Here is a 14886-nt window from a genome sequence, read left to right as displayed (position 1 = left end):
GAAAGTTGTCATCACTTCTCGGACGAGACAGTCACTATCAGTCAATATGGAGCTCTTGAAATCGTCGGACAGAAGAGTCATCGCTTGTTGGTGCCCTAGAAGCTGAAAGTTAGGTGCTGCGACTTGAAGAACTCAGTGTGGATTGGTCTTGTCTAGAATTCAAAAATTTTACTCGATAACTAACCTTTTCATCCCGAAATGGACCACGTTGCTGAAGTCGAGCAGTTCAGGAATTTGATCTGTTTCTAACTCATGGCGTTGATTATGATAGGTCAACTTAATAACCAAGGTCTTTTCGAAAAAAAATTTCCATAAAAAAGTCTAAACCCCTGTGTCGATCAAAAAACATAATTCATCCTGGAAACGTCCAGAATCGTCCGCAATCATCCGGAACCGTCTGTAACAGTCCGGAACCGTTGGAACCGCTGGAGCCGTAGAAAACGTCCGGAATCATCCGGTGCCGTCGGAACTACTGGAACCATCCGGAACCGTCCGGAATCAACGGAACCGGTGGAACCATCCGGAACCGTGAGAAACGTCCGGAATCGCAGTCGGTCAGTATTAGTGAGAAGTAGCTCTCCTTTGGAGCGGTCCGGTGGCCCAGGTCAGCCAGCAGCGCTGGTCTTCCCACGACAGATCCTGGGATCAAATCCTAACCGGACCGCCTCCTTGTACGGCAGGGCTGGCTACCTTGCTATGGGTAACATCAAGTCAAAGTTATAGTTCCATGGAAGAAGAAGAAGCTCTCCTTTGGTAAACGCAACAGATTCCGACAGCATCCTGGAACCTGTTCTGTTTTTTTACCAATCTTACCCCACCCTACTCTACACGTGTTGTTAGATGAGTGTCAAAGTTAATTTATCAAAGCGCTTACTGGAAAAACTACAGAAAAATACTAAAAAACCGATTGTTCCCAAAACATTCCTTCTGCGGGCCGTGTTCAAAGGACTCGAGGACTGCATCACGCCCACGAGCCACATGTTTGACATGTCTGCGCTGTAGGAATAACTCTGAGAATCCCCCAGTAAAGCAAGTCCACAAGCTGTAAATATTTGAGCCCGTAAGCTCTCTCTCTCTCTCTCTCCCTCTCTCTCTTTCTCTTTTCACATCAGTCAACCATTAAAGGCACCATCAACAACATTCAATGCAAAGGGTAAGGGCCTCCTTTTTTCAAATGGAAAAGTTATTTTCCCTCAATGGAAGAAAGGCAATCCCAAACGAACGAGTCCCCGTTTTGTACGCACGGGTAAACCTCGGGACGCCATATATGCTTAGCATTTCAATTAACAGAAGGAGCTCGTGTTACAAACATTTTGACCCCTACAATCGTCATCATCATCATCATTTGCTCATCATCTTGATCATTGTCCTGTGTCCTTGTGGCTTTTTTGGAGCTTTTTGTTCGAAAGAAAAGGACATAATTACATTCAAATCGACGGTCGGAATTCTCCAGAATGGAGGACCGTGTGTGTCTGTTTGTCTTGTCGTATTTCAATGAAGGCATCAGGAGAGTGACAGGCTTTACAAAAATAGCTTGAAGTGTAGGAGCTATTTTCATCGCAAGTGTTTAAAGTGAGTTTCCAACACAGAGATAAGCCATGAATATTTTAGTGCTCTCGTGTGGATGATTGAGTTGTTCGGATTAGACTTTACTGCATTTCGCCTAAAATTACCTTTTGGGGGATATCCGTTTCTTTCGCTCTCGAAGGTGAAAATCTCTTAAGGTCCCGACAAAGTAAGTTATGAATATGGGACGGCTTCAAAGGTGTCCTAGCGGTTTGATGTCGATCTTTTTGCAAGTCATACCAACTTGGTGGAGGAGAGTTGCCATTTTAATGCAAATTTATCCCACACAAGCTTCCCCTATGGAAAGGAGGTTATATTTGTGTGCCTACTGATAGCTTTATTTTAGAATTCAACTCTACCAACTCTACATCAACCAGACTCGGGCCCTTATCGAACCAGACTACCGCTACGCTTGACTGCTCCGAATTTATTCGATTCCAAATGCGCACAGCCAAAAACAAAAAAAAAAAAAGTGGAAGCACTAAAACCCCTTCGATTCCGAAGAACACTCTCTGGGGCCGGATTGGGTGGTTAAATTCAATATTTTCGATAGCTTCGTTTGGCAATTTGGCCGCAGCATAACGCCTGTCACGATCGATTGCGCTTGAGCAGGGTCTTGTTGTGTGCGTTGATGCGCCCGGAGCTGGGGAATGTACACGCATTCATTGCGTACACCAGAACACAATTGAACCACTTCACCATCGCCCCCGATCCCGCTCCTGTCCCACCAGTGGAGTCCCTACGAAGTGGCATGGAAAACCTTCCGTACCTGGTCGCTGTACGTGCGACGTACGACTTTACCGTATTGTCTGGTTAAATTGAGCATACAAACAAACGCACGCACACAATCATCCAAACTCCCGGCCTCCCGACCAGCTCGCCCAACCCACAAAAAACCGCACCCGCACGCACACGCGCCTTTGTTATCAATATTTGCTCATATACAAGCTGACAAAACGTGCAAAGTGGTCGAAGCGATGGGCTTGCATACTACCAGGCGCACAATCACTGCGGGACTATCGCTATCGGTTCGGTGATGAGTGGCATCGATGATAGATGATCTGTCACATGTGTGTCAGATTTGGGTACCGCTTGCGGGTATGACCGTGCAAGGGCACGTAAGCTAGATTGATTTTTTTGCCTCCCTCATCCACTCTTCCTGTTGTTGTGATGGCTTTTGGGTGGTTCTTGGCACGTCGGCAAAATTTCCTTCCGGCACTCGCATCTAAGATATTCGGGCCAGTCACGCTTACCACAGATGGCGCCACAGATGGTAATCTTCCCCGTTTACTGGTTCCCCGTCAGAATAGTGCCGTTGAAAGGCGTGCCTTTTTTTTCCTCGCTTTAATCTACTACAAATTGATATTTTTCCCTGTAATCAAAGACACGACTTTTTTTTTTTGGTCTGGCGTAGTTTCGCCTTATCGCGCCTCATAAAACCGGCAAGCTGGCGGAAGCTTGTGTGGAGTGGTAAATAAAGTAAACGTCATAAATAACGTCGCTATTCAACGCGGGTGCGTAATTCGAGAGCATGTGCAGCGGAAAAACGACACATTTCTGTCAATAAATCATGGCTATAACTGTCAAACCGGTGGTTTGCGCCCACCGAATTCGCATGTAAAGGGCAACATTGTTTCAGTGCAAGGAAGTGAAAAACGGACGTTGCGAAAGTGCGTTGACAAATTATGCCACGAAAAACCGACGCAGAAAAACGATGGAGAGATGACGTCAGCAAGGGGTCCTCTTCAGGAGGACAATCCGTGTGACGCGCGGAACGCATGTCTAGAATGTTAAAATGGCGCGTTTAAGTGGGATCCTTTTTATACGTCCTGCCTTACAAACCGTTCAATGTCTCTCGTCAGAGCGAACTTTAATTTCTATCTATTACCACCATACTGGCGATGTATATCAATAAATCTGCCACACCGTATACGAGGCAGTCGTAAAACACATCATTATCATAAGATTACTGGTGCGCTCTGTTGATCGGAATCTCATCGCCATTTACATGCGGTCGAGTCCATGGGCAAAGTTCCAACGGTTCGCGCTGATGGAGATTTCATGCAAAACGCCGGTATCTTCAGCGAACTTTGTTCTACGACCAAGCCACGGCCTCTGCTCAACATGCAGCGGATTTGCCGCGGATGGAGAGGCTCGATTGATACTGCTGAATATTCACACGTATTACAAGTCCGTGAAGCCAGCCAGAACCTGCGACCAAACCCACCGCGAGTTCAGCAAGTTGGTGGTGGTGCATTTGGGGGTGTACCACCCCGGGTGCCGTGAAGACTAAGAATTTGTCGCCTTTACGCCGATCGCTCAACTTGATGGCAGATTGATTCGCGCCCGTCCAGTCGGCTGGAAAGCGAAAACTCTACCAAACCTTCTGCAACTCTTCCCGGGGACACACGAGACATCTCGGACACATGTAAACGACGACGCTGGCGGCGGACGCGAATCAACAATTATAATCGACCGTTCTTCGGCTACTTTTTTCGCTCATTCCTTTCCCCGACCATCGCATTATGGATTCAACGTCCTGTCGGACCGTGACATGTAACGGTACAAATGGGAAAAACTGGCACGGGAAAAAGGCGAACAGCAGTCGTCGCCGCGTATGAATTTAACGCCAAACGAGACTCCCGGAGCAGCTTTGGGAGCTGTTTTTGGACCGTGGATTAAATAACGTTCGTAAAATTGCGTTCGATTTTTTGGACGAGATAATGCACACACACACCCCAGGCAGAACATAATCGTCAATCAAGCACGCTCGCCCTCGCAAGGCGACGATAGGCGGCGTAACGGTTTGCAGACAGGAACGACAGAGGTGGAATTTAAAATACTGCGCACCCTGTCCAACGGGGATGGGAGAATGTCCACGGAAGCAATGAATTAGGAACGTGTTTGGGTACAGAATACAGAAGTGGATTTACTGTGTGTGGATGATAGCTATCGCTGTTAAGAACCAACGCTCACGGTGCCGAGCGACGCCCGGTGTGTCAAGTGTTGTTGGATGGAGCCGGACGAGAAAAGCACATTACGGCGTTGCCGGGGGCTGCAGCAATGCTATTTGTTTTCCGTGTTCTGCTCAATTTGGCCTAATCCCGGTAGAAGCTTTACACTTAATGCATTCTTAATTCCTTAAAGTGTTGTTTACATTCGATCGTTGGATCATCGTTACCGATGGACGGCACTGACAGTTGGAATGCTCTCAACTGTCATGTTTGAAAGCTGGTGTACCAGGTTAGTACACCGCCTACTAGACAAGCGACAGTGGATGTGAATTATCGACGACGGAAGAACGTGCCACACGCGAACGGCGTTTGTCTGTCTTGCGTTATCTGTCCGGGGGTATGTTGCGCAACATCTCGGATAATATTCATCACCAGGCACAGGGCACAAATGGGATTTTGCAAGGGGGCCGTAGGAAAACCGTACGCCGGAAGACGATTTATTTGTAAACATTAGGATTCAACCATTCGCCGAATCATGTTTTAAATTATCATCCTATTGGTTATTGATGTTGATGATAATGATGATGATGATGATTGCCATGGAACAAAATGGAGCAGCCGCACTACTATCGCTCATGCGATTATTTTAGTACAAATCGACGATTCTGACTTTTTTGGCCCTTCCGAGCGAAATCTTTTCGAGCGCATTCACCAGCGCTTTTTGAGAAGCGGATTCAGTTACAGACGCGTGTGTGTTGGGCTATCCAAAAGATCCAAACACCGGCTCCGTGTGCCTGCGCTGTAATAATGCTGTCAAACGAACGGCGAACAACCCACCCCCGACTGACAAATCTGTTTGCAGAAAGGCGTGTCGTGAAGTGTTTGATTTGCTTTGGATGGGGGGGGGGGGGGGGGGGATATGCCTTCAAGAACACCGTTCAAGCAGTGCAGGTGACATCACGTACTCGAAGATCGTGTCACCGGCACCGGGTTGACAGTCGAATTATTTGGTTCAACCGGTTCGCACATCGGATGTCTTGCAAGTGTTTGCGTACATCTAGTGACACGTGTGTTTTTTTGGATAAAGAAAACTACAAAATGTCAAAAGTTTATAGAACAAAATATTCGATAAGAGAACAAAAATAACAAAACGAAAAAGCTCACTCCGTGAACGGAACAAAATGCGAATTATTCGATCGAGGTAATTTTATCTCCGTCTTCTATTTGCATAGTGCTGCTACGCTTCATCGGGTTCGATGATGTGAGAGTTTACCTTCGGAAGGGTCCATCAATTTCTGATACTCATCGTTGGATTTTCCCCCGTACCGTACCGTGCTGAAATTCGTGGTTCGTTTGGTCGTAACTATCCAGTCAATTAATTTAAAGTGTGTTTGGCCAGGTGTTCGAGCGAAGATAGAAAGATAATTGCTCCAGAATATTTTAAACGAAAGTGTGAATGACCAGAAGCGATGCGATGAAAATGCTCTGAAACGTCACAGTAAACGGAAATTCCCACGCGCTTTAATGGTTGTTTGCAGCGGCTAAGGAGCTTCAGAGTGCTTGTACACTTTTAACCAGCGCTTATACAGCGTATGAGCTGCAGGCTATCAAAGTCGAGAGAAAACGATTCCAATCAAGTACAGCTGGTTAATTAAATAGCTCCAACAGATCATTATGGCACACACTTCCATCGTGAACAGCAAACAAACGATTCAGATTCAGAATCCAAAAATCCAGCAATGGGATTAAAGCCATTAACGATCAACATTGAAAAGCTTTTCCATACGTTATTCAGCTCTCTCCACCCACCGTGGGAAAACGCTCGCCGGACATACGGAACTGTGGAATGATAATCAATATCATTCCGGGACCGGTGAGAGCCATTTTTGTCACGTAACGCAACTTCACAACAATAACAGTATTATACCCGTGCAACGGCCACTATCGGAGGATCTCGACGCAAAAGTGGGGCACGTAATTGGTGCTAATTTTCCATCCGGTTGTTTGCTGTCACTGGACTTGAGGTTGCAGCCAACCAACCCTCAACGGGCTTCCCGGCAGGACTAGGCTAGGGAAGCTGGAAGCTGTGAAGGTAAAATTAATAGACTGTCCTTGCTGGTCCTTTTGCTGTGGAGTGGCGGAAAACAAGCCTGTTGAGTAATGTACGGTGTAATGGTGTATCGTTTACATCGGGAGAGTGAGAGAAAGCCTACGTTGGCCCGGGCGGAAGCGCAAAACGATCCACCTTATTTACGCTACCGTAGCCAAGATAATTAGCATCACAATAAACTTGTTTTCGCCATACTTTCTGAGTGGAGAGTTTTCTCCTTGGCCGTGTTTTTTGTTTTGATGCTGTGTGTAGAAATAAACTTCGCTCGGTACCCTTGGAAAAAAGGTAGTACGGTAGGAGTGTGAAATTAATTGCCCTGCCCCGAAGAATAAGCACCGACCCGGGACACATCGATTCCATATCCGGCCGACACAGGGCTCGTCACGCTGCTCGTCCTTAAGTCCTTTGGACACACTTCCAAGAAGTGGCTCTACCCGCGACAAGACTCGGGCCCTTTTTTTCTGCAATATCGAACGCTCCTTTAGTTTTAATTGGGATTCAAATATCTCGTTGGTGCAAGCAGATTTTCCTCGAAGATGTCAGAATGCTTTTCGACCCGCGAAATGAACGCCGTATCCTTTTTCAGGAAAACAAAACAAAATCGTCAGCGGCAAAAAAAAGGAAAGCGATTTTCCCGGAAGGTTAGACGAGCCGAGCGTACTGTGCTCTCCCATGCCAGAGGCTGCCGATGATGATGATGATGATGATTGTTTGTGCTCAGCCAAGCACGGGTGTCGTTGCGGATAGTGAAATGGTGTGACTGCGGGGGGTATCGTAGCGATGCTGTCGATATTGGATGATTGGACACAGATAAGGGAAAACAATTTCCTCCGAACGCTTTTCAAAAACGATTTTTCAACCGGAGCAAGCTGTTGAACTGTTGTTGACCCGCGGGCCATACAATGCAACTCTCACACACGGTAGGGCCAACTCCGCCGCATTGCATTTGTCGACTGGCACACGGGGGTTAAATATTCATCATAATTGCAGGTCGGTCAGCCTTTTTGAATCGCTAGTTGGGTGTGATAATTTCCACCCTGATTTGCTCACCCCGGCCCGGTTCGGCAAGCCGACTTGAACTACCCCTAGTTGCGGGGTAGTGGTGGGAACTGGATACTTGAAAACAAACACACGACAACAATGGAGCGATCGGCACCAATCAGCCACCTTGCCGCGAGCAATGGCACTAGCTGCAGCTGATGCAGCCATTAGCATGAACCTCGCGGCAATCGGCCGATCGAGCTGTTTTGTTTGATGTGTGCCCCTTTAAGGCACCCTCCCCCACTAAAAAGGATCCAGAGTTCATGAGCGTTCAGGACGGCGGACAATCAAAACCGCCGAACGCCGCGTGTTAATTAAAAATATTGATATTTTGTGTTACACTCCTCCTCCTCCTAAATAATGACAATGCAAAAATGCCCTTCATCGGATTATTTCGATTGGTTCGTTTGATCCGCATTTTTGTTTTGGTTTGTGTTTCATCATGATGCAACCCGATACTGATCGGAATCGGTTGCATTGTTCACTGCTTATGTCGTGTGAAGCGCCCAGAGGTTTTGAGCGATGACAATCTACCTAGATCTAGATAACACAGGAAAGATCCGTGCGAGACACACTACTTAAACCCCTTTTATGCCCTTAGCAGTCGTGCAATTGTTGCCATGGTAATTTTAATTATGTGACACAATGGAAAATATTTCATGGAAATGAGCAAAACCAAAAATCGCTTTCTGGAATCCGATCCGCCGATTTGTGTTTATGATGCGTGTGACTTTCGTTTGATATATGTACGATTCCCGGAATAATTTGGTAGAACAAATGATGAACAATATGCCGAGGTAGGGTCAAATGAAAACCACAAAAAAAAAGGCAAACGAGTTTAGGGGATCTAGAGAAAGCTCTAGAAATGAGAGTTGCTCCTGATTTTAGCATCGTTCTTTAGCGTCTCTAGCTCGGTTCAATTTGCCAAATTATTACTGCTTTAAGAACTATTGTTGTCTAGAATGATCGCTACTGTCCGGTGCCATTCTCATGACATGTCTGTACTACCAGATGCTGTGGTGTCTTGTACGCTGAGTAGAGTTTTTATCACACTTTTGAAAGGAAATAATATTACATAAAAGAAGACGAGTATCTAAAAGTATTCCTATACGTGTTACGTATAATTCTGATAAAAACAAGTCAAGTCAGAATTTTTCAAAATGAGTCCATGGAAAACCCGTGAGATTCCTTAATTTATACCGTGATGGAAACCTTCGCAGGGCTACGGAACTACCGTGCGTAGGAAAGCCTCCTTCCTCTAAGTGCTGCCGGATTTAACCGACTAATCCGGCAGCCGTTTTTTGGGGCGTCCTTTTCGTTTAAACGAGAAAAATCTGCTCAAAATCCTTCTCATTCATTCGGTAGCAAAAAAAAAGAAATCGAATTTAGAGAATTTTCTTCTTTATCTTCCGATCATTAACGGTTATCGAATACTGTTGAACCTTGGAAAAAAGTAGCAAATTTTTTTTTAGCTAACTCCTTGAAATATGTTTATTATCGAGACACCACACAAAACTCATTACAATTTTTGCTTTAAATAAATATTAAATCTTCTCTAATAATTAGAAACTCACCTTAACATTGTGGAAAGAAAATAAAAATAACCCGAAAACTGTAAAAACCCTCGAGATGGAACCAAAAATATTTGGGACTTGTCTTGGGGTAAGATGAAGCTCATTACAATACAAAAAAAAATAATAGTAAGAGTCTTATAACAGGGTTTTGAAGTTGATAAGATAATAGCATCCATTTTTATGGCATACTTCTTAGATGGAATGGCAAACAAAGCTAGTTGATATGGAAACGGCTTGATGTCCTGTGATATCCTCAGATGATATTGTCATAGTAGCCATTGATATTTCACGCACTTACCCGAACGCTGAAAGGACACGTACAATATCTACGGCTACTATGACAATATCATCTGAGGACATTACAATAAAAGGTATTTGATTCCCCTGTCATCTGAAGTCGTTTCCATATCAACTAGCTTTGTTTGTCATTTCACCAAAGAAGCCTGCCATAAAAACGTATGCTATTGCCTTATCAACTGAAAACCCCTGTATTATTCTATTAAACCTGATCACGAAGAATGCTTATATTTAAACCTTTTTCTTTACTGCCACATAAAACAAGTTATTAGCAAGAGGGTTGAATAGATAATGCTGGTTGCTAGGTCTTGTTCTGCAGAAATATTCATTATGCATAATTAAAAAGTTTATTAAACATTCCACGTGTCTCAGAATCGTGACAATCTATCAACGCAGCCCATCCGTCAGTGATGGAAAATCTCTTAGATGTTTCTCGAATTCAAAAGAAATGTCGCAAATTGTAGACCTTAATTTATTCGAACCCAAAAATAATTAAAACTTATTTGCAAAACGGTGATACGACCGCAATTATAAAAAAGTAACATTAAATTTCCCTCTCTTGTTGAATCGTATTGGGCAATATTCGTTGACCTCTTTGAATATAATGGGGACAACGTGAAGAAATCGGTAGCTCAAATCCTACCTCCCATCAGCTGCATCAATAACATGCTTCTCAAGTTGCACTTTAACCTCAACACACGATCAAATGGAGCGTTAAATGACTGGAACCGGGACAGTACAGTCCACAGAAGTTGGATTTATTCTACTCTATAATGCACTTCAAAAGGAGTTCATCAATCGCACCATTTCCCTGCGGACGTCCTTCGCTACCACCATCATCAGCATCAAGACAACAATTTTCACTTCTGTTTCATCATTAATCATACGGAAACTCCCGCTGGGCAAGCCCCCCGCTTCCACCCCGTTGCCAATGCCCACCACTGTCAACACGGACAGCAAGTCCGTTTACCGATCGAGCTAGCCAAGTGGAAACTGCTCACGGATGAGTTGCTCAAAAGCCATCGCCGCGCAAGGTAGCTTCTGAGTTATAATTATTACAGCTTCCACGCATCACATCACACGTCACGCGAAAATCATCACATTTCACCTCCATTTATTTTTTTGGAGCGGTTGATTACGGTTTGTTTACGCGCTATTCTTCTGGCTGGGCTTAGCTTAACCCCAGGCAAAGGTTCGCGGCACTCCAAAAGAAAACAGACGAACACGTGTCACTTCAATTCAAGGTGGCATCATCTTCTTGACTGTTAATACTTTTTTAACAAGCTACCGACCGAACTCCGAATGCCTGGCTGGCCCATCATCATCATCATCCATCATGCAGCAGTCAAATCGCACGCGAGACGGTACGAGAATTCGGAAGAACTGTCGCAAATTGACTTGTTGCTGGGCTGGGTGGGTAAAGGTTTTCTTTTTTTTTTTTTGTAAGTATTTGTACAATTAGGACTTATTCGGGTGGCTTTTTTTCTTTGTGCGTTGGTTGGCAGGTCCTTCGTGTTTTGTTATGGGTTCTTAAGCTGTGCTCTAATAAAACGAAGGATGAACTTTGTTCTCGGGAATCCCCAACCGTCTAAAAGCATCCAGGAGTCCGGCCGGGTTGCTGTCCGGTGGGTGGTTATGGTCCGTCCGGCAGGCTTTTAGCCTCCATTTAAAGCGAAGGTGCTATTAATGATAATACTCAGCTCTTAAGGTGTCCCTCACTCTGTCAGAGCACGATAAAAACATGATGGTAGAATTATTTTAAGCACCCAGCTCTAACTATTTTATGGATTGAACTAATTAAAAATGGAATCGAATAATCCGAATAAAAAACAACTTGTGCCGCAAACACTTACCCCGGTTCGTTTAATGATCTCCTTCGGGTGAACTATTTTTTGACGCCTTATGTGTCCAAGCGTGCGAGCTAGTAATGACGCGTCGCGACGACTTCTGCCACTAAAGCGCTGCTATCGCTTCCGCAACTGCAAGCCAAACAATCGAAAGTGAAGCACATCGCACCTTCACCAATTCACCAATCGCTGCGATCACTGCCTGCTTCGGGGTGTCGATCAATTTCTTTAACTAATTTTCCACCACACATTTCCACACACAAACACTCACTCACTTAGATAGACGCTCTGCTGTAGCTGGTGCTGGACCCGATCTACGGTCAGCCACAACAACAAAAAAACGGGCTCTCGGCCGGCGTTAGTGTAATTTATGCTTCTGCGACCGCCATCTCACCTCTTTCCCCCACAAACCTCTTTCAACGGCCCGCTCACACTGGCTTCGCTCTCACTATCACTTGCGACGACCGACGATTGCGGAATATTTTGCCCCTGAAAGCGCGACCCGAATTAGCATAATTCCCCCCACAGACACACACACACACTGTTTAGCACCAAAACACCAGCGAAGAAGAAGAAACTACGCGAGCTCCACAACCACCAACAGCCATGCCCACCGATGATCAAATTGGGACGTGTAAAGAATTGCCCTTAATCAACCGCGGTTGTCACATTAAAACCCCCCCTTCCCCGGGGTATGCTCCCCTTTTTTGGCCGACAGATTCAAACACTCTGCTTCGCTCGATGCACTTTATGCTGAAGAACGGACAAAATCACCGGCAAACAGGAAATGGTGTGCAACAGCATCCAGGGACGGGAGCTTTTCAAATTTTCCCCCGCACGTACACTACTGCTGCTGATTGTAATCCGATCGAGCGCATTGATTTCCCATCGAACTGAGCCGCAACATTTTTTGTATACCACCAAATGAACCAGCTTCTCTCGTGTTGGATGGCTCAACCAACACCGCTGGGGAGATCAGTACTGCTTTTCTTCTTTTGTATTTCACCGATTTTCCCCACAAGGGATGCAACTTAGAACGAGGAACGAGGAAGAATGATTTCCCACCGGAGCGTACGCACTTTACACGGCACGGGGTTTTTGCTGGTGCTCGGGGCCGCTCGCGCACATCCGATCCGATGGTGTCGTCGTTTGAATGTTTACTAACGCACCGCTCCAGCGTCTAACGGCGTCGAACGTCTAACGGCGGGAAGCGTGTGTGATCAGCAGTGAAATCGCGCCAACTTTACCGCGCACAGTGGGCTTGGGAGTGGTGCGTTGATGGTCAAAAGTTTTACGGCTGGTTGTACCACAGTTCTCATGGCACACTACGATAGAAAAACATAATATTAATCGTACTGTGAGTGTTATACCTAAAAGCGCAGGGGAATCAAAAGGGTAAAAACTGTTTTAAACAAATCAGACAATTTTTAATGTATACTCATAATATTATTAGAAATATATCATTTTTTTCATCGAATTATTCATGGTTTGGAGAAGAGGATTATCAAAAAAAACATGGAAAATAACCTGGCAATACGGCGTCAAGCCGTCTTACTAGAAATATAAATAAATAAATAAATGGACAATAAGCTAACCCACATGTTGAATCTTTTATAAATAAGTTAAGTACCATCAGTTAATGGAGTTTATTTAATGATACAGGGAACTACCTTGTTAAAATTTAAAGTAATTGCAAATAAAGCTGATTAATAATTGAAACATTAATTGAGTTTGACGACAGAAGTGTCAGTTTATATGAATTTTTCGACCAATTGAATCCATATAAGATTTACTCTGTATGATATAGCTGCTATAAAATAGGTAAAAATTACTTACCTGATTTTTTTAAAAATAATTATTCTTTCTTCCTTTCTCTCATTTTCTATTCTTATATAAAACCTGGAAATTTTATCACTACTGAAAAACATTTAATTTACAATTGTTACCTACCGTCCTGCCAAGCTCACTGTGCCCGACCCCTGTTCGTGCCGTTTTCGTTCGCCTTCGTTCGAAAGCTCACGAGAAAAGCTTTCGCCTTCGGCCGCCTACCGAAGCCCGTCCGAACGGCAACGAAGAATATGCCCAGCGCGGTGTTGTTCGCTTCCTCGCCATTTGATGGTTTTTTGGCTTCCGTCTATCAACCGGATTTGAAGATTTTTATGGTCGCGGAAGTTGAGGATGAATAAATGCAACACACTTTAAAGCGGCACGCAGGGAAGAGAAATTTTTGGGGCAATATTTTATGCTACCCACCACCACCACCACCACTGGACGGCACTGGCAAAACACAGCCTTCTTACATGCATGATCAACCCGTTAATGCGTGTTTTATTGTTTATATGCGCCCGGCGAACGGGAGAAAGCGCTCTCGAAGGCTATAAAATGGCAAACGGCGAGCGGGCCGACAACAAAAAAGAAGGAGCGCAAACTTTTGTGCACATTATGCCTAAAGTTCTGTTCACAAAATGGACCAGGCAAACAAAAAATGGTGCCAAACTTTTCCGATCCGACTAATTGCTGCACAGATACAGTGCCGATCTGCGGATCGATTGGGCGCATTTTTCAATGCACGCGTAACGGCAATAATCCGCTTTACGTTCGCTTCTCGTAAAAGTTTCCAATTTCTTAACTTTTTTTATTGCAGCTTATTGTGGTGCTGACAGAAAACTTCACGCTTGCCTCCGGAATCTGGCCGTGTAAGAGATTATTACTGGAACGCACTTCTTTTGAATAGAAAGGCTCGTCTTCGTTCGAATTTACCCTTTAATGCCACGCTAAGACGTTCGATAATTTTATGGCCCGATTATGGCGCAGATTAGCAGTGATTGATTTCCGTCAGTCCAGTCCACCAGAGAGCGTAATGATGCACAGGATGGAAAATTGCATGATGGCGGTTCGCGTACGCGTGCCTTCCCTCCCACAAAGGCAAAAGGGCACGAGCTTCAGGTTGAGCAATACGGTGCGGAAGTAAATGATGAACTTTACTATTATCAATCAAATCGAACCGGAGGGCGGAAGTGATTGTGAGCAATGCTATCGTGCGAACCCGATCGGAAGTAGCATCGTTTTGTGCAACAATGGGAAACGTTTATGCCGCACCGATGAAAACCCGATCCGAAATGATTTATGATTTGCCGAAAAGGTCACGTCCTGCGCTGGGTGTTTAAAGCAACGCCATTTGCGTTATGCACAATTTTCATCAACTCCCGCCGGGAGTTCTACATTGTCATACAGATAATTGCTTGGTTCGGTTTTGTGGTTGCACGGTTCATCGGCTTTCCAATGCTCGCCCCCCGGAAGTGCAATAACTGTGTTGGAGCGAAAAAAGAGGAAGTAGGTGAGAGAGAGATTTGTTTAAAATTCCAATTTCCAGCCAAGCGCCCAATCTGCCCCACCGCTTCAATGCTGGTGGTTGGAGCGACGAGCGTTCCCTCCAGAAGCTCCACCAACCACAAAGCTCAGCTTGTGAAAGGAAAAGCATTACAACACGGAAGGCC

At 45.0% G+C, this 14886-nt stretch overlaps 1 protein-coding gene across 2 annotated transcripts in view; it reads right to left on the bottom strand.

The window, feature by feature from the left end:
• LOC118505696 (gonadotropin-releasing hormone receptor) overlaps positions 1-12593 on the bottom strand; it is a 37625-nt gene extending 25032 nt beyond the window's left edge. Inside the window, exon 1 of one of the 2 annotated variants that reach the window (XM_036041842.1) lies at positions 11396-12593. The gene's annotated coding sequence lies outside the window, so the exon portion shown is untranslated. The remainder of the gene's footprint in view (positions 1-11395) is intronic. The other variant, XM_036041841.1, reaches the window with a different exon arrangement.
• Positions 12594-14886: the final 2293 nt, after the last annotated feature.

This window comes from Anopheles stephensi, chromosome 2 (assembly GCF_013141755.1).
Source record: "Anopheles stephensi strain Indian chromosome 2, UCI_ANSTEP_V1.0, whole genome shotgun sequence".
NCBI lineage: Eukaryota > Metazoa > Arthropoda > Insecta > Diptera > Culicidae > Anopheles > Anopheles stephensi.
The sequence above is the reverse complement of the archived record's forward strand: the minus strand, read 5'-3'. Positions and strand labels throughout refer to the sequence as shown.